This window comes from Oryx dammah, unplaced genomic scaffold, assembly GCF_014754425.2.
Source record: "Oryx dammah isolate SB20612 unplaced genomic scaffold, SCBI_Odam_1.1 HiC_scaffold_5, whole genome shotgun sequence".
Lineage (NCBI taxonomy): Eukaryota > Metazoa > Chordata > Mammalia > Artiodactyla > Bovidae > Oryx > Oryx dammah.
The window spans coordinates 37,977,991-37,994,156 of record NW_024070189.1 but is presented as its reverse complement, the minus strand read 5'-3'; the positions used below and the strand labels follow the sequence as shown (position 1 = coordinate 37,994,156).

Genomic DNA, 16,166 nt, shown 5'->3' with positions numbered 1-16,166 from the left:
TTGACAGGATGGGCCCCATACTGATCACAGGGTCAGAGGGCTAAAGAAGTCTGAGAAATGATGCACTTGCTCTTCCCATCCAATTCATCAGAGCTTACACAATGATCGGGGCAGCAACAACTGTGAATCTAGCATTTCTACCATGCCAAGCACTGGTATAAATTAATATTTCATTTGCTTTCATTATAATATAGAAGACATTATTATACCCATTTCACAAAGAGGGAATGGAGGGTTTAGAAGAAATTTCCCAAAGTTTTACAAAAACAGAGCTGGACCCTGAGTCTGGGTCCACCTTGACCCCAAACCCAGTTTTTACTGCTGCACAGGTATCCTACCTCCTCGAAGACATTCCCCTCTTTCTTCTCCAGTGAAATGGCAGCATCAGCTATTATACCCCCAGCAAAAAGACTCGTTATTCCCCAAGGCAATACATTTCATCTCCAAGAACCCTCATTTTACAAATTCTTCCTTTTGATTAACCAAATATTGAACTCATTCCGTTCTCCCAGGCAATCTGATTTATTCCATCTCTTACCATTTAAGAAATATTTTGAAGTATTCATCAGGCATGCTCTGAAGCCTTTTGGACTTACCAAGTCAAATTTAACTTTCTAAGTGCTCTCAATTATTATGGGTGGCATAGTTTCCAGATCTGTCCAGAAGTGAGGGCTCTTTTAAGACTGTATGGAAATCTCTTTAAATGTGAGATTTGGGACCAAACCTTATATTCCAGATGTGGTTCTTTTGAATTAGGCTCAGCTGGCTTGCAGGTGAACATCTCTGAGCCCAGCCAGGCCTGGAAAGGCAGCTCTCCTTTGCTGTTTTTCTCCATGGATGCTGAGCCCCTCTGGGCATGCTGTTGCTTCTGTTTCTGTAGAAATCTGAGCTGCCCTGGGCATGACAAGACCACTCTTCCACAGACAGAGAGATATGACTGGCATGTCACTTTTCTCCTCAGACTGAAGATAAAGGTTTGAGCTTTCTCTTTCTTTGGGGCACTCTAGAAAACCCTGAGCAAGCCCTCCTAAGACTGCATTTTCCTTGTCATATAAGATCTGTGTGAAGGACTGCCCCCACTTTCCTGAAATAGATGTATATCCTTTGGAAGCCTTTTGGAAGGCCATCCAAGAGAAGATCTGATCAAAGTCTATAAAATAATCAGGAATTGCAATTAGGGAGCAGTCTTAAAACTCTCAAGACCCATAGAATTCTTTGGAAGTGCCCACAGCGCAGCAGCCACTGGTTAAACTAATTGGTGGGCAATATTGTCCCAATGGAGACCACTTCTGAGCATTTTGAGGGCAGTGCATCTGCAGCATTTCAGTAATTCTTTTAATGGAAAAAGTAGGTTTCTAAGCCCTTTTCATTCCCTCGGCTTGTTTTATGCTCTCCTGCTTCTCTATGTTATTTCTAATTTTTTTTTTTACCATGAAGAATAGAGGTAGTTTTCCCAGATTTGTTTCTCACTGCCATTTCAGAGAAACACTTACATGCTGATTCAGGAAGACTTTCTTTCTTTAGAGTAGCCTCGGGAACACCTGTTAAATGTCCAAACATAAGGTAACTTACAGAAATTGGAATGGCAGATACTTTCCATGGGAAAAGGATCTTACGTGGTGAAGGAGGGAGGCTTTCTCTATTGTTTTTTCTTTTTTCCCCTTTTGTGAGAGGGCACTTAAAAAAAAAGATTCTTGAACAGTACAGCAAAAGTGTACCAAACGATTGCCATTCAACTTGTCTATATTCTTCTCCACTTCTCGCCTTTGACTTCTGTCCTTTGGGAATGGCCCACTCCCAAAGGTGACCTCAGCACCCTGCTTGGTACTTGAGATGGGATTTCATGAGAACAGCACTGACTCTGAGCAATATTCTAATTGCCAATACTTTCAGAGAATGATGTTTCAGGAGGTTTGCAAAAGCTAGTTGGGAGTGAGTGCCATATACGTAGACATACCAAAGGCAGGCCAACACACCTGCACCCATCAATATGGAATCTCATTCTTCTTCCTTCTAACAAAGGACTCCACTGTTTATTACTGGAGGAGGAAATGGAAACCCACTCCAGTGTCCTTGCCTGGAAAACCCCATGGACAGAGGAGCCTCGAGAGCTACAGTCCATAGGGTCGCAGAGAGTCGGACACAACTGAGCACACATGCATTACTTATTATGAGTTGTGAGTTATTAAGAGAATGGAAGATGGAGGTTATGCAGATGAATTATGGAACATAAATATCTATATCTATATAGATAATTACGAGGAGTCACTTCTGTGAGTTAGGCTGGAGTGTTGTCTTGTCAGTTCCCATGGTGATGATAGGTATCGCAAGATCAATGGAACCACACAAGAAGCTACACATCAGGCTGGTCTCTGGCTTTATTCCATCATTCCTTGGATCCCAGGGAGGTCCTGTTCAGTACTGCTGTCCTGATAACAATCACCTGGGCTTCCTTTAGATGTAATCTTCTCTTCCTTAAGATGACACACAGTGCTGAAGAACACTCTCAGTCCCTGTTGTAGGCTTACCCTCCCCCAAACAGAGATTGCCCACCTCCAGGTCATGCTGCTCAAACAGAGGCTCATACACCCGCAGGCATATATCCTGTCGTGTGTCCAGGAGCACAGAAGCTATGGAAGCAACAGATTTGGGGGAGGGTGTTTAAATTTTTTTTTTTTGGGGGGGGGACATAATTTAGTAATTTAGCTGGTATAGAATTTGAATTACATTTATATCGATTGACCCAAACATAGTAATGTTATAGAAATGGAGTTAGATTTTATAGGAATTTGGGGATGAAAAAAAGTGACATTGGAGACATTTCCTTCTTGCACTGGGTTATTCTGTGCTGATTTTCGGATTCCCTGGGGACCCACTCTGTCTCAACTGTTAGAAATATAACTGTGGAAAAGGCAAGGGTGCACAGCCCTGGGATCCAGCCCCAGGAGGTGCTGAGTGGCTGAATCCCACTGAGGCAGAAAAGTGGTGTGCTTCTGCACCGAGGGCTGCCCAGATGTGGCCAGCAGCTGGCTGGGAGCCACCTGCGGGAGTCATTCCCTGGTTAATCCAGCCCATTTGGAACAGATGCCCCGGGTGGACACGTCCACACGCTCCCGATCGTTTCCCACATGCTCAGTGAGTCCACACCTGGGAACTGATTGCTATTTTAGTTTCGTGGCATGTTCACTGCTGTTTAAAAATAAGACAAATCAACATGGCTGCGGACAAAGACTCCATCTGGCAGATTCTGCCTCGGGGAGAAATTAAGTGGTGCAGTGCTAAATGGCTTTCTGAGAGGAATTAGGGCTTATTAAGAGGTAAATAAACAGCATGAGAGGTTTGTAAACAACTAGATCCTGTGGGGAAGCAGGTGAAAGGTGGGGAATGGAGGAGGAGAGGGTGTTTAAGGTCCCATTTCTCAAGTACTATGTGGGTTTGGGGTTCCCCAGGTGGCACTAGTGGTAAAGAACCCACCTGCCAATGCAGGAGACATAAGAGACGTGGGTTCAATCTCTGGGTCAGGAAGATCCCCTGGAGGAGGGCATGATAACCCACTCCAGTATTCCCGCCTGGAGAATCCCATGGACAGAAGAGCCTGGTGGGGTCGCAAAGAGTTGGACATGACCGAAGCAACTTAGCATGCACACACATGAAGGTCTTATGTTTTAAGGAACTAGAGTAGAGGGGATTTATCAGGAAGCTTAGTTGTCTGTAGGATTTCCCACCTGGTATAGGATGAGCTGGCCTGGACTGTTCTTCAAGAAGCTGGCATGTCACACGCCAAAGCCAGAGTCTGTGTTATTACCCCAGGGTGAAAGGGGAAGCCAGTGAGAATGAGTGCAGTACAGGGACTAAGAGTGGGCCTGAATCTCAACTTTACCACTACTACCTGAGTGACCTTGGGGAAGTAACTTAATCTTTCAGAGACTATCTTCAGTTGAAGGTAATACATGTATTTGCCTCAGAGGGTGTTTAAAGGGATTAGTGAGATGACCCAGGCAAGGGACTGAGAGCTCAGTTTTGCACTTAGTAAGGACTCACTAAATACAAGCTGCTTTTATGCTGCTGATGACAATGATTGTTAATGTTATGGGGAAGGCTAGCCACCACTGTTGCCCCAGCATTTTCTTCTTCATGCTATTGGGATACCCACTTTATGTCTGTAATTACATTTCATGAGCTGGGTTCAGACACATAATGTGCAAACACATTTAAAGAAACTTTAAAAATCCAAACATTTTCCCCAAGCCCCAAAAGAAGGGCCAAATTTAGCCTATGGAAGACTAAGGACTCTGAATGCTGGTTACTGGGCAAATTCTCAGAAATACATATCCTTAAAATCAGGGCTTCCCACCAAGTTTTTGAGGATGTTGAAAAACTATGAAGAGTTCTAAATATAAAGAGCCAAAAAAGGCCAACTAGCTTTAAGACTTACTATAAAGCTACAGTAATCACGACAGCGCAGTATTGGCCAAAGAACAGACTAATAGATCAACAGAACAGAATAGATAGCCCAGAAATAGATTCACATAATTATAGTCAACTGGCCTTTGACAAAGGAGCAAAGGCGATATAACTGAGCAGAGATAATCTTTTCAACAAATGGTGCTGGAACAAGTGGACATTCAAATGACAAAAAAAAAGAACAAAATAGAATCCAGACACAGATCTTGTACTCTTCACAAAAATCAACTCAAAATGGATCACAGGCCTAAACATAAAATGCAGAACTATAAAACTCCAAGAAGACAACATGGCAGAAAACCTAGATGACCTTTGGTATGACGATGACTTTTCAGGTAAGCACCGTAGGCACTATTCATGAAAGAAGTAATTGATAAGTGGGATTTCATTAAAATCAAAAATTTCTGTTATATGAAAAATGATGGTAAGAGAAGGAGAACACAAGCCACTATCTGGGACAAAATATGTGTTTTGCAAAAGACACATTTGATAAAGGATTGTTATCTGAAACATACAAGAACTCTTAAGTGTTAGTCACTCAGTGTCCGACTCTTTGTGACCCCCATGGACTGTAGCCCACCAGGCTCCTCTGTCCATGGGATTCTCCAGGCAAGAATACTGAAGTGGGTAACCATTCCCTTCTCTAGGGATCAAACCTGGGTCTCCTGCATTGCAGGCAGATTCTTTACCATCTGAGCCACCAGGAAAGCTCTTAAAACTCAACAATAAGAACGACCAACCCAATTAAAAAATGGACAAGAGACCTAAACAGACACCTCAACAAAGAAGATATACAGATGTCAAATAAGCATACAAAGAGCTCCACATCATATGTCATCAGAGAAATGCAAATTAAAATGAGATATCGTACATCCCTATTTGAATACATGCCGGGAGCCAGTGTGAGGAATTCCACCCGTGACAAGGTCATGTGGCAGAGCTCTGATGGCAAGGCTAATCAGACCTCAGTTTTTCCCCCTGGAATTTCCTGAGCATCCACCCCCCCAAAAATAAGAATCTGCCTGCTTTTCCACTCTTCTGACAGTCTCTGGAAAAAGTCAATTCAGGGCTTTCGTCTTCTGCATTTGAAAGAGTGTTTCAATCCAAAAACCCCTCTGATGGCTTTCTAGCCTGCCTGCAGGCTGCGCATGTGATTGTTTGAGGCCTCCCCACTGTCGGGGGCACAGGAAGCATAAAACATCCTAGGAATGTCGAGGATTCCCGAGGAGTCAAAATCATTAGAATAGGACCAATTAAAGGTTTCACTTGTTGAGCCAATACTTGCTGCCAAATTCTCATATCTTTTATTTTTAGGTATAGTTGGTATATAGAAAAACAGGTAGTAGACCTGGTATTAGCAACACTAGATCTTTGAGTTAAGTACTTTCTTTGTTATAACCCACTGCACTTTGTTCTATAGGAACGTAACTTTTTTGTACTTTGAGGGTGATGCAGAGTAAAGAGGAAACACTTCTAGGGAAAAGGAGTTTTCTGGACAATTATCCAGGAAGAGAGCCATAAAAACGTTAACAAGCCTTTTGGCCAGAAGATAATGTAAGCCACCTGAGACCTTTTGTATACGGGAGGGTATGCAAAAAGAAAGCCTTGTCTCAATGAGGGTCAGGACTGCTGCCCCTGCATAACTCTTTTTCTTTATGTACAACTTGGGGTATATAAGCTGATTTTGAAAAATAGTTTTTGGAGTCTTGCACCGATGCTGGGCTTCCCCATGTCGTTCTTTTCTTTTTCCGGCTGAATTCCCACCTGGAGCAGTGAGGCTCATCATGTCTACTTATTTGTCCCAGCTTCTAAGATCCGTAAGAGAGAGAGCCCAAGGAGGGGCACTCTCTGATATTCAAACAGATGCTGGTGGCCCTACGTAGATGGTGCAAACCTCTTGTCTCGAGATTTTCTTCCTAATCTATTTTCTTCCTAATCTATTTTTTCCTAATCTATTTTCTTCCTAATCTAATCTTATCTCTAAACAAATAAGTTTTCCACGCCGACGCCGTCCACCCTTAGAATTCCCTGGATCCACCGGGGCTGGACCCCGGCAAATACACAAATCCTGAACACTAACAACACAGCATTTTCTTCTTCATGCTACTGGGATGCCCACTTTATGTCTGTGATTACATTTCATGAATTGGGTTCAGACACATAATGTGCAAACACATTTAAAGAAACTTTAAAAATCCAAACATTTTCCCCAAGCCCAAAAAGAAGTTTAAAAAAAAAAAAAAAAAAACAGGTGAGGAAGCTGAGCAATAGGCAGTCTCATACATTGTTTGTAGGAATGGCACAGCCATTTTGAATGGTACAATGGAACAGCCACTCTGATAGACAATTTGTTGGTTTCCTAAAAAACTAAGGCCTATGGCACTTAACCTATATTACCATTTAACTGCCTACTTTTATTGTATTATTACTGCTATCTCTGTTTCATAGACAAGGAAACTTAGGCCCAGAAAGGTTATCCAACTTGTGTAAGGTCACACAGGTACATCTACCAGGACACAGGAATGACAGCTGTGGGCGCTTCCCGGCTCCACGTGGTCTCTTGGTTCTGTTGGAGAGTGAATACAAAGCAGATGAAGCCTCAGCATCTGGTGGCATAAATGAAGCCAGGAACAGGGGTTGAGAACAGGAGCCTCAGCTTTTGGAATTGTGAGCTCCATCATGGTGAGACAGAGGCTATAAATCGTCATCCGCTCAGATACAAATCATGCCTGTTGACAGGAGTCCAGAGGTTTGGGGACACCGGGATTCTTGTTTTATGATTCTTCTCCCCATTGAATTTGGGGGAGAACCTAATGCATTCAAACCTGACATGATAAGCTGAATTGGCCCAAATAGTTTATGGCCCACTGTGAGTGCAGGGTGAGGCTGTGGGAGTGGGGTGGGCCCTTGCAAAACCAATGCTTCAGAGAGGGCGTCTATTTGGCTGGTGCCAAATCAGAGCAAAGAGCCTCAGGGTGGATGCAGCGGTCTGCTGGTCTATCAACTCCAGCCAGTGGCACGTTTAAAGGTCATGCCTCAAATGACATTATGTTTCTGTTATGTGCATTTTTCAGATTCTTCCCGCAGACCTATTTTGCTTTGTTATTAGCGCTTGGATTCAAGCTTTATGATTAAGAGTTTGTCTTCTTCCATGCAGTTCAAATCCCCAGCCAATGGTCCATCTTTCTTACTCCCTTGGATTTGTCTGGTAGCTCAGCTGGTAAAGAATCTGCCTGAAATGTGAGAGACCTGGGTTTGATCCCTGAGTTGGGAAGATCCCCTGGAGAAGGGAACAGCTACCTACTCCAGTATTCTGGCCTGGATAATTCTATACAGTCCATGGGGGTAGCAATGGGTTGGATGCGACTGACTGTCACTTCACTTGGATCAAGCTTATGGTGACTCCTGGCTATCAAGGTTATAGAACTAACCTTAGTAGTATCTTAGCCAACATTTGCTGATGGCTACTGAATGCCAGCCACTTTACTAAGCATTTTACATGCATTACTTCATATAACACTTAAAGCAAACCCAGGAAAGTAGCTTTAGGGTGAAAAATTTATGAGTGTATTTTGATGTTCAGATGGCCCTGGTAAAGCCTCAATTCTACCCTGTCCATCATTCCATTACCTTTGGGTTTACCAGAGGGATGGTATACGGAGGAAATAATAATAGCATGGGGATTAAATAGCTATTAATATTAAGAGCCACACGAATATGATATTCTAATGTAGAATACCATGTGTTAGAAGTTGGGTTGGGATAATTGGCCTGGGCTCTAGGACAGATGAAGCCACCTAAATCCCTTGTATAATCTAAATCTCAGTCTGTGTGTACTCAGGAGTGCTATGGAAAGGGTTTGGGGGAGAGAGGTCCAGGTTCTAGAAGGGTTTCCCAAATTCAGATTTTAAGTCCTGCCACATAAAAGGGAAATGAGAGAACAGAACGCAGGTTCTACTTTTAAAACATGGTTACCCTGCTCAATGGAAAATGTGATTCAGTGAATGCCTTTGACCTATGCCAAAAAAACAGGCAATTTCTCAGTTGTATGTGTGGAGAATGTAGCAAGGAAAATGAAGGTTCAGGTTAGACCTGGTTTTGAAAAAATTAGCATTGAAGTGACTGGAAATTAAAAAAAAATAATGTAGTGCTAATTATAGTACAGACATTGAGTTAACAGTTTATAAGGATTATTTCATTCAATCCATATGACACTGGGAGACAGGTGCTAACACTGGTCGCATTTTACAGAAGATGAAATGGAGGCTGCAGGGATCATGTAACTACAAATGTCCACGCATTTAGGAAGTGGCAGTTCTGAAACAAGCCCAGGTGTGACACCGAAGTCCTTGACTCCAAGTGTCCAGTAAGACGTCCCATTTTAAACATCTTGTGGAGGCCACTTTATGCGCCCTCCTCTGGAACTGTACCGTCTGGTTGTTTTTATAGCTCTGTTACTTTCAAGCTCTCTCACATGTCATCTTTTTTTGGTAAAAAGTCAGAATTTAAAAGTTTGCAGGGAATTCTTTGGCAGTCCAGTGGTTAGGACTCAGAGCTTTCACTGTTCTGGGCCCAGGTTTGATCTCTGGTCAGGGAATTAAGATTCCAAAAGCTGCACAGCGTGGCCACTTTAGCTCAGTTGTCAGTCGTGTCTGACTCTTTGCAACCCCATGAACTGCAGCACGCCAGGCTTCCCTGTCCATCATCAAATCATGGAGCTTGCTCAAACGTGGCCAATAAAATGAAATAAAACTTTCTAAATGGAACCATTTCTCACCTAAGCTCCTGACATCTCTTGATCCTGGTCTTTTGGTACCAGAATAAGTCACATGTACCACCTTTGGGTGACATGTCAGGCTGTGAGCTGACGTGTTTTCTCTGCCTGTTTGAAAGTTGCTCATCCTTCAATGACCTCTTGAAATGTCACCTCTTCAGGGAAGGCTTCCCTTGGCTGGCTCTGATATTTTTGGCAGGCAGATGTGTCCTTGCAGCCCATGCATGACTGTGACCCTCTATCCACAGGCAGGGGACACTGTAGTTGTTTACCAGTTCCTCATGACCTATGGACCGAGAGCCCTTTGAGGCTCAAAGGGTCTTCATGTTAACACACACGCACTTGGTCCCTACTTGAGACCTGCTGAATGGATGAATAAGTCTGTGCTTGGCTGCTGAAACACTGAGAGGCTTTTACTGCATTACAATATGGTGACAAAAACCTTCATGGATTTTGTTGCTTTCCACTTCTGCTTCCTTCTTGCCTGTTTTCTGAATACCAATAAAAATGTATTAAGCTCAATGGAAAATTGCAAATCTCTTGCTGGGTATGGTTTCTAGATTCATTAAATTGAGCCCTGGGAGAAACGAAGCTAATACAATTCTGAAGCTAATCTCTCCTTGAAGTCATTCCATAAATCTGATTAATGGGTCACCTTAAGACCACAAGCACAGTGGCTATATTAAAAGAAAATGCTCTAACAGGATTGTAATTCTGTTAACAAGGATTCTGCTGTTTGCAGAAAGATTTTCTCACAGTATAAATAAGTCTAGGCTGGATGATGCATGGGATTAAGGGGAGCAAAATTCTAAAGGTCCTAGTATTCAACCGCACAAAAATGAAGACATTTGACATCAGTTTCTCAAATGTGTGAATCAGAGACAAAATGGATAGAACTAGTACTTGAGATATAAGCTTTAAAAAAAAAATGTCCTCTTAGATCTTGTATTCTTTGCCTGAAATTCTGTCATATGCCATCGAATGGTAGAAGTGAATGCTCCGCACCATCAGTTATTTATCTAACATTTTCTGGCTTGCTATTCTGGGGTCTTTCATAGAATTAATCCACTTCAGGGTTGGAAGAACTTTAGGGATTTATATTACAGAATGTTCCAAAGTGTGTCTGTTCCTGTTAATATGTGGAAAATAATTCACAAGGACTTGAAGCTCAGAAATATTTTAAGGTGACGGTACTGAGGACATGGAGGTGGCCTCTCCAACATTGGCTCCTCCTTCTCTTGGAGATAACTCATGTTTTCGTTAGGATTTTTCACCTTCCCTGGGAAGCCCATATGCTTTCAGGGAGGTGAACCTTCTTCCTGGGCTCTGTGACTCAGTTATAATCTAATTAGAATAATCTCAGCTCCTGCTCACAAGGATTGGTTAAGGGATGGGTATGTGGCCCACTGGGGTTCTAGGAGGTACTAAGAGGTAAAGAAGATCTGGGGAGTAAACTTCCTGAACCTTCTGAGAATGCCTCCAAAAGTCCTTTTGTTTCTCCCTTTGTGGGTTATTTTATGTAGATGTGAAGGCTGGAGCTGCTGCAGTCATCTCATTACCATGAAGGAAATCTGCTTGAGGGTAAAGATGGCATAGAGGGGGACTAAATGAAAAGGACAGCTAAGTGCTGCAGCTAGCATATCACCAATTGACTGAACTATGCCGGATCACCTGCCCACCTCAGGACATTTGTAGTGACTTGAAGCACAAGCTGGAATCAAGATTGCCAGGAGAAATATCAATAACGTCAGATATGCAGATAACACCACCCTTATGGGAGAAAGTGAAGAGGAACTCAAAAGCCTCTTGATGAAAGAGGAGAGTGAAAAAGCTGGCTTAAAGCTCAACATTCAGAAAATGAAGATCATGGCATCTGGTCCCATCGCTTCATGGGAAATAGATGGAGAAACAGTGGAAATAGTGTCAGACTTTATTTTTTTGGGGCTCCAAAATCACTGCAGATGGTGACTGCAGCCATGAAATTAAAAGACACTTACTCCTTTGGAAGAAAAGTTATGACCAACCTAGATAGCATATTGAAAAGCAGAGACATTACTTTGCCAACAAAGGTCCTTCTAGTCAAGGCTATGGTTTTTCCAGTGGTCATGTATGGATGTGAGAGTTGGACTGTGAAGAAGGCTGAGCGCCGAAGAATTGATGCTTTTGAACTGTGGTGTTGGAGAAGACTCTTGAGAGTCCTTTGGACTGCAAGGAGATCCAACCAGTGCATTCTGAAGGAGATCAGCCCTGGGATTTCTTTGGAGGAAATGATGCTGAACCTGAAACTCCAGTACTTTGGCCACCTCATGGGAAGAGTTGACTCATGGAAAAGATTCTGATGCTGGGAGGGATTGGGGGCAGGAGGAGAAGGGGACGTCTGAGGATGAGATGGCTAGATGGCATCACTGACTTGATAGACGCGAGTTTGAGTGAACTCCAGGAGATGGTGATGGACAGGGAGGCCTGGCATGCTGCGATTCATGGGGTCGCAAAGAGTCGGACACGACAAAGCGACTGAACTGAACTGAACTGAAGAAACAAAATCTTTTCATTGTTTGAAAGTGTTTGAGCTGAGGTTTCCACTTCTTGCCGTAAAGAGTATCTCAACTGACTCAACAGTTCAATAAAGTTGGATAGTTCCTTACTGAAGGTTCTCCCAGAATCTTTATTATTAATGTTCATTTGTTTGACTCGAGGTTTATAAAGTAATTATTATTTTCCAGGTTTAATTGGCTGTTGATTCTGTTGTTTCAAAGTTCATCCCACAGGACAAGATCTAGTCTGACTTCCAGGTTTTACAAAAGTAGAAGCTGAGACCCAAAGATTTCAAGGACTTTTCTAAGCTACCACTAGTAGTTAGATACAGATCTGGGCCTAGAGTATAGGCCTTCTGACACCAAGGCTGCGTTCTTGCTTCAAGTTCATACCACCTCTCTACAGAGATGTTCCCTTACTGAAGATAAATCTCAAAAGGAGAATCTAATTATTCTTTTGCAGCGATTCCAACTTCCTATGATATTATAAAGTGAAAGTTACAAATTAGGGGGCTCAAAGGCAAAGTAAGAATTTTAGGTCAAATAAAATAGGTCTGAAGTTTTTGAAAATGTATCAGTTGTCAACACTTAAAAAATCAGGTCATTTCAGGACTTGCCTGGAGGCACAGTGGTAAGAATCCACTTGCCATTGCAGGGGATACAGGTTCAGTCCCTGGTCAGGGAAGATCCCACATGCCAAGAAGCAACTCAGTCTGCCACAGCTACTGAAGCTTGTGTGCTCTAGGGCTTAAAAGCCACAAATACTGAGCCTGAGTGCCACAACTACTGAAGCTCACACGCTCTAGGGCCCAGAGCCACTACTATGAGCCTGTGGGCTGCAACTATGAAGCCTGTGCCCCTAGAACCTGTGCTTCGCAACAGGAGAAGCCACTGCAATAAGAAGCCCACACATCAAAATAAAGAGTAGTCCCTGCGTGGCACAACTAGAGAAAGCCTATGCAAAGCAACAAAGACTTAGCACAAAGCAACAAAGTTACAGGACAGCCCCCATTCCAAAAAAAATCAGGCTATTTCAAATAAAACTATTAATTTCTAGCTCCCCTAATAACATTCAAACAATCTGGCAACATTAGGCCTGTTTTTCCACGTGGTAAGCAGCTGGAGCTCAGTGGCCAGTTCTGTCTCCTAAGATGAATGCATGCCCTGTCTCAGTTTGCCACAGTTCCCACCACTCCCTGTTGATCCTAGCATTCATATCAAGTGTCAGTCGCCATCAATCAGTATGTCAATAATATTGCTTTCTTTTTTATATTCAGTCTATTCCATTCAATCCATTGTCTGGTCCTTATAGTCAATTACTTCATAATCGTGGAAAAATTAAAATTTCCCAAATTGAGATACTATAAAATCTTTCCAAGATTTTACAAGTTTGGAACAACACCAAGTTAACCAAAGATGAACAGACTTGTTGTAACCTTTTCTTAGTCTTTCATGAACCATGGGTCTAGGAGGGCCAGTGTACATTTCTCTGTTCATGAATTTTTTTTTCCCAGAGACCATTTCCTATCACCATCATTCCACTGAACACACTTTGGGAAATACTACCACAAAACCCCCTTATGTAAACAATAAGAACCTACTATATAACAGAGGTAACTATACTCAACATCTTGTAATAATCTATAAATGGAAAAGAATCTGAAAAAGAATACATAGATATGTATAAATTGAATCATTTTGCTGTATACTTGAAACTAACAGACTGTGAATTAACTACAGTTCAGTTGAAAAAAATAATAATTTGTATTTATATTATCAATAACCAAAAAGTCTTCCCCAGTACATATAGCATGATATAAGCATTCCCAAAGTAATTTTTAAGTCCTGACAACTATGATAATTAAGTATTGAAATAAACTGAACTTAGATTCTGGTTTTCAAATACTCTCTGGGTTAAACTATGATTCACTAAAATAATTAAGAATGATCAAACCCATTATTATTACTAAACATTGATATGTAACAATTTTGAGAAGATATCTCTGAAATTATATTATTAAGAAAAAAAATAAAATGATATTATATGTTTGGAAAAAAAAAAAAAAAAACCTTTATGTCCCTCTCTACCAGTGGCCTGGGAATAAATGTCTTTTTCTCTGGATTGTTATCACCTCCATTTATTGCTGTTCTTCTGGAAGTTATTTTGAGAGCAGAATAACAGCCTGGCCTGTATCAGGCCAGCACCCAGCACAGGTCAGTCTGACTGACACTGAAATTACCCCAGAACAGGCCCATTTTTATGGGATGCTCTGAACAGAGCAGGGAGAGCAGGACCAAGCTGACTGAGGTCCACACATGTCCCTGCTTCACAGGGCATCTTCTATGGGAAAAACAACAAAGGAAACAAAGGAAAAAGACAGGAAAAAAAAAAAAGCCTAAAACCAAAGGTAATGGGGCAGTGGAGGGAAGGGTGTTGAATGGTGACAAGACGGAAACAATGCTTTCTTTAGAAAAACAGTCTCTTTGGGAAAAGTGACACACTGCAACAGCTATTTTTTCTCTCTTAATAATTTCCTTATTCAAAGCTGAGGAATGATTCAATCTCAACTCTAGGTATTCAGTGTGCTAATCACATTCAACAGTTAGATCTGGCGGGGTGGGGGGGGTGGGGGGGGAGGGGTGAGAACATCAAGGCTTCAGGTTAATATTTTTAGGTATGCAATTGCGGCCCTGCGGGCACAGGAACCAGAAGCTCATCTTTTGCTGAGGGGAGGGTATGGAAGTTCTCTTAGGGGTGCCCGAAGGACAGCTGAGTCCCTTGCATTACGTGGTATCCTGAGAATCTTCCCCAGGCTACAACTTTCTGAGTGGAGTCTGGCTCTTAAACCCTCTCATCAGCCAGCTCTAAGTCGATAAATTACATGTTTTTCCCCAGGGAAGAGGGCTTCTTAGAAAGCAGCAGCCCCTGAATAGTTGTGAGGCACACCCTGGAGCAAGCTCCTTTCACCCCAAGAAGGACCAGAGTGACAGTACCAACTTCTGCTAAACTGGGATCCATGGTATCAGAGGGAACAAGTCAGAGCGACGGTGCTTCTCAAGAGAGATGGACTTTATTCTTACTTGGCAGAAAGTCAAGCCCTCACCTGCTGCAATTGACTGACTCATCTAAGGCGTCTCATTGCCAGACCAGAAAGCACTCTTTGTCACTGAAATCTCACTGCAAGCCCAGACTCCATTCCCTTGCTTCTTTCTGGGCTATAGGAATTGTCATAAAGTTGAGATACATGATAATTTGACTATCTTCCCTTACTGATTGGGAACATGTCTTTTTCCCAACAACCCAGTCTGGCTATTGACTCAATGGAGTATTTCTAAAACAACAGCATATATAAAATTATGTTATATAGCATGGCAAGACAAGTGGTGAACCATTTTTGTTTGGGTTGGGACATTGGAGAGAGAGCTTAAGGGCAGTCTTGATGAAGCTAATATGAGTTTTACATTCTAAAAATAACGCCATGACAGCTTGTATACTGACTATCGTACAATAGGAGCAGCACTAAGTACTTTATAAGGATTATTACACTCAACTCTCATGACCACCTCAGGAAGTGTTCCAGTTTTACAGATGACAAAATGAGTCTCAGAGAGGTTAGGTCACTTGCCTGAGGTCACACAGAGTTAATGACTGATGGAGACAGAGTTCAATGTGGGTAGTGTGTCCGGGGCTGATTCTCTAATACTGTGCCTACTACTCCCCTCAAAAACAGTGATGCCACTTTTCTCTGAGGATCTCTAAACATGCTCCAACATACTCATGGCCACACTCAACCAAAATGAATGTGAATTTATGCAAGATTCTTAAACATCTAACACATTTAAACAGCAAAGGAAATGTCACATAAATAAAGATCTCCTAGTTTTAATAAATGATGGACTCAAATCTCAGTTTCTTTTGTTTTCTGTTTTTCCCCATTGTGGAGAATCAAACAGCTTCACTACAATAAAATAATGCTATCTCCCTACCCCATCCTTTCATAAACAGCTGCTGCGGTGGCAGCAGCCACAGAAAGATCAGAGCTGGGGTCAAGACTTCCCTGGGTGTTTGGCTTTACCTGGTATAGACGAGGCACTCTCGGCTATTGATCACTTTATCAGATTTGTACCTCCGGAGGTCTTCCCAAGCATCCTTGATGGCAGTGACCGCCAGGATGATACAGATTGGTATCACGCTCACCTCTGGCTGGAATGCATTGAGCACAGGGATAAAATTCAGAACCACGATGCCCACAAAATAGAAGTTGGCAAACCGGTGCAGCTGCTCAAAGATGTTCTTGGGTATAAAGGACAACACAGTGTACTTGCTGGTCTTGATTTGATTCCCACGATAATGTCTGTTGGGGTTCTCTTTGTGGGCCCATCTTTCAAAGAGC

General features: G+C 42.4%; 1 protein-coding gene across 1 annotated transcript in view; it reads right to left on the bottom strand.

The window, feature by feature from the left end:
* ATP10B (ATPase phospholipid transporting 10B (putative)) overlaps window positions 1–16,166 on the bottom strand; it is a 325,005-nt gene that overhangs the window by 119,163 nt on the left and 189,676 nt on the right. The window lies entirely within an intron of this gene.